The sequence below is a fragment of the Tenrec ecaudatus genome, chromosome 5 (assembly GCF_050624435.1).
Source record: "Tenrec ecaudatus isolate mTenEca1 chromosome 5, mTenEca1.hap1, whole genome shotgun sequence".
Classification (NCBI taxonomy): Eukaryota; Metazoa; Chordata; class Mammalia; order Afrosoricida; family Tenrecidae; genus Tenrec; species Tenrec ecaudatus.
Window position 1 is genome coordinate 97,284,222 of NC_134534.1, and position 4,542 is coordinate 97,288,763.

At 36.3% G+C, this 4,542-nt stretch overlaps 1 non-coding gene across 1 annotated transcript; it reads right to left on the bottom strand.

The window, feature by feature from the left end:
- Positions 1–960: 960 nt before the first annotated feature.
- On the bottom strand, positions 961–1,151 carry LOC142449407 (U2 spliceosomal RNA). The gene has a single exon (XR_012784596.1). It is a non-coding gene; the product is annotated as a U2 spliceosomal RNA (small nuclear RNA).
- Between the last annotated feature and the right edge of the window lie 3,391 nt (positions 1,152–4,542).

A 4,542-nucleotide genomic window follows, 5' to 3' on the forward strand; every position in this document is an offset into this window, starting at 1 on the left:
TCTTGCCAGATTCACAAGGGGACACTATACAAGGGATGTCACTGCCGATTTCAGGTGGATCTGGCATCAAAACAGAAAATGCCAAAAAGATATTTGCTTGTGTTTTATTGACTATGCCAAAGCATAGTGGATCATAAAAAATTAAGGATAGCCTTGATAAAAATGGGAATTCCAGAACTTCATTGTGCTCCTCCAGAACTTTTACATGGATTAAGAAGGTGTGCAAAGAGAACAAGAGAATCAGGCTTTTTTTTTTTAATCAGGGAAAGGTGTGTTTCAGGGTTGTATTCTCTCACCATATTTACAAAATATGTATGCTGAGAAACTCATCAGAGAAGTTGGACTATCTGAAGAAGAATATGATAGCAGGATTGGATGAAGATTTATTAACAACCAGCAATATGCAAATGGCACAACTTTGCTTGCTGAAAGTTCAGAGGAAATGAGACACTACTGATGAAAATCAAGGGTGTAGCCTTCAGTATGGATCACAAGTCAGTGTAAAGGAGACCAAAATTGTCACAACTGGACTAATGGGGTAACATCACGATGAATGGCGAAAAGATTGAATTTTTCAAGGATTTTGTCTTGCTTGTATCCACAGTCAATGTTCATGGAAGCAACAGTTGATGTAATAGAGTTGACCAATGGAATACATTGATTCCCTGATAGTTGCTTCCAGGGACTGTGTTGTGAATTCAAGTTAAATGAAAACCTTGATAAAGTGAAACACATCACCATTTGTTATAATGTAGTCTGTTGGTTCCATTGTGGGGAGTTTTCTGTTATTTACACTGAAGGCTATTCACATTATACCTTCACTGGTCTTGTTATATAAGTCATACAGTATTTATCCTATTGAAATTGATGTAACTCACTTAGCATAATGGTTTCAAGATTCCCTATATTGAAGTATATATGAATAACTTCTTTTCTTTTTCTTTTTTTAAGGTTTCCCCAAGGGGATGCACTGTTCCTGGAGAAACTGCAATACTAGGTCGATGAATGGACTGGATGGAGCAAGCTCCTATTCCATCTCCCTGCTCCAAAAATCCATTTAATATATTGTCCTTGGATAGAGAATGTATCAGATATTAAACTGATAAGAACAGATATTACAGTTGATCTTAGCCAAAAGGCCGAGAAGCGGTCTGTTTTTTTTTTTTTATTAAGAATATGCCCAGTAAAACATACACCAATTCAACAATTTCTACATGTACAGGTCAGGGATATAAATTACATTCTTTAAGTAGTTCACGCATTCTCTAAATGTTCATAAAGAACATAGTATTCAAGGTATACATGCTGTATGAACTAAGCTAAAATTTTGCCTTGAGCTAAAGAGGATTTCGGGGGATATTTTTGGTTTAACTTCTAAAGATTTTCTTAAGTCAGTATTCCCAGGTGTTTATAAATGGGTTGACTCTGTATAGAGGTATAAGCTAAAAACTACTGGAGTGAGCACTGTAGCTTTATCCATGGTTGATGTTGAAAGTTGTGAGAGCATGTCCTTCCATTAGGCATTACTTAGGGATACCTAATAAGCCATCTCCAGTGTGTGGAAAGAAAAGGGGTCTGCGAATATGATGTACATGGAAACTTTGGAAGTAGTAAATGGTGTGACTGGTTGGCAGGGATCCTGGAAGGAGAAAGATCTAAAAGTACAGCACAAGGAGATATCTCTGGGGAGTAGCATGTGCTGCAGATGTGTAGATTAAGTGTGAATATTTTAAAATTCCCAATAGAGAGTATCAACTACAGAACCAGAGTTAAATGACACTGTAAACAGAGTGACTTAGCAGCTGTTATCCCACTTTTGCCGTTTGCCATTCTGGTGCTATCAACCAAATAAGACTTATCTGGTTTCCGCCATTGTTGAAAGTCTAACCTGCCAGTTACAAAGATCAAAAGTGAGTCCCTAAAGATCAATCAGACCTTTGACAGCTAATTTACCACATTGGATACCTGTAACTCTAGAGTGTGCACTGATTTACTTGGAGTTACCCAAACTCGAGCTATGGTCTTACTTTTCTTCCACACAGAACCTCATCTAACACCGCCATCACAGTCTTGCAGAGCATTTGATCTGCTAGCACAGGATCTTAAATAATATTGCATAAAGCCACTTATTTGGTGGACAATGATGTCTGATAATTGGCACAAGATTATGCGACTCATTTATTACATTCTGCATTGCTCAGAAGCTTCTGTATTTTTCAATAACCTGTTTAAAATATAACTTAAATGGTAGCTTGGATATGAAACTTTTCAAGGATGGGACAGTTCTCTAAGATAAATTTTACACTCTAAATCAGCCTCCGAATTGACATTTTAGTCTGGATAAATCTTTATTGCCAGGGCTTCCCTTTTATTTTTTAATAACATTTACTCATAAAATTCTTGGTGGTACAGGGGTTAATTCTTGGTGGTACAGGGGTTAAGTGCTCAGCTGCTAACTAACACTTAAACAGCTCAAAGCAGAGGTTTAATGGAAGAACAAAGTGACAGCCAACTTCTCTAAAGATGGTTTTCGTTAGGTGCTATTGTGTCCTTGCAAACCCATAGTGAAACTGTGCACAGCAGAATGAATACTGTTCAGTCTCACGCCTACCTCATCATCGTTCCTGTGCTTGGACCCATTGTTACAGCCAATGTATTAATCCATCTCACTGAGAGTCTTCTTTTCACTGCCTCTCTATTTTATCAAGTATGATGTCCTTCAGAGACTGATCTCTCCTGATAACATATCCAACGTTCGTAAGACGAAGCCTTGCCATTCTTGCCTCTTAGGAGCACCCTGGCCATACAAATTCCAAGACAGGTCCTTTTGGCAGTCAATGGTATTTTTATTATTCTATAAGTATTACAGTTTTGGGAAGCTTATGGGGAAGTTCTACTCCATCCCATTGGCTTTCTAAGACTAGGAAGATGCAATGAAAATGGGTTCAGTTTTGGAACCCACTAAATACCAATAGCACTCATCAATCAAATGTCTAAAGATATTGCCAAAATGTCTTATCGTGAGGCTCGAGAAGTGCACCCAGTGGAGAATGAGTGCACTTAATCAGCAATTGAAGCGCATGGCCGCAATCGTGAAATACCTTTCCCTCTTAGTGGTCCCGTCAGGAAATTTGTGCATTCTCCAACAACTCTTATATCTGCATGTTTAGAGAATCCGACAAGACAAAGAAGGAATGGGTCAACTAGGAGACACATCAAGAACCCCATTACATTTTAACTTATGACTCTCATATGGCTACCTCATGAAGCCACGGGACATATTTTGAATACCAGTGACAAAGATAAAGACTGCAGTTCATCACAATAACTCCCTTCTTTTAATTTAAGCCAAGAAAAGAGATCCACTAGAATCTTGGAGAAGCATCTTCCAGAAGTTTTACCATGAAAGTAGATCCAAGCAGTACGAGGAGTTGACAACAATGGGTGCTGTGGAGCTCCACTTTGGGTTGGCAGCTGATACCTCTCCTCTGAACCCTTTTCCTGGATTACCTATAGCTGGAGGATTGCCCTCCCAAACTTTGCCTATGTCCAATGATAGTAAATACATGTCATTCCTCAGGTAGCCCACATTGGATATGTTTACATAGATAGTATCCCTATTGTTATTGAAGTAGTTAATCACCAGACCTCAGTGGAAACCTAATTCATTCAATGTCCCTAAATTATATCTATCTTTGCTCAGCATTTCCCTTATCTTAGACAATTGTACCAGGATCTCTGTGCTACCACCCTTAAATGTCTAACACAAAACCTCCCTCCTCTTCTAGCCACCCAAGAACAATCATTTTCATTAATTAGAATTCACTCATTGAATACTTTAGGCATATGATTTTGGAAAGAATTGTTATGTCATAATTAATTCTACTTTTTTTCAGTGGTGACTGATCTATTTAGATTTCCACTTTTTAAAATTGGTAATTTATACTCTCTCAGAAAATTATCCAATTCCAGCATCCCAAATGTATCCTATAATAGAGCTGTATCATTTATTCTCATTTTTTCTGCATCTCTGGTTATTTCTCTATTTTACTTTTTATTTAATATTTGATTCTCTCAGTGGTTTACTTTATTGAGCTAGACAATGGACTATCTATTTTATTGATTTTTCCCTGAAGAATCTTTTCATGGATTATTAATTTTGATACAGTTTTTCTTCTAATTTTAGACATATTTTCTGCTTTTATCTTGATTACTTTCTTTCATTACCTTTGTTTTGGTTTAATATATTGTTAATTTTTAAATTTTTATGAGTATGGTGATTCATTCATTTTGTGGTTCTTTTGTGTTTGTTCAACAAAATAAAATTAAAGTCTGAATTTTTCTCTAATCAAAGCTTTATTCACAAACCATAAGTCTTGAAAGTATCATTCTCACTGTTTATTTTCTAATTGTTTTTGAATTTTATTTATTAATTTACTATTTGCCTTGAAATAATTAAGCTGATGTTATTAAAAATTTCCAAGTAGATATAATATTTTGTTTCTTTTAGCACATAATCTCTACATGTGTAGTTTATGATGA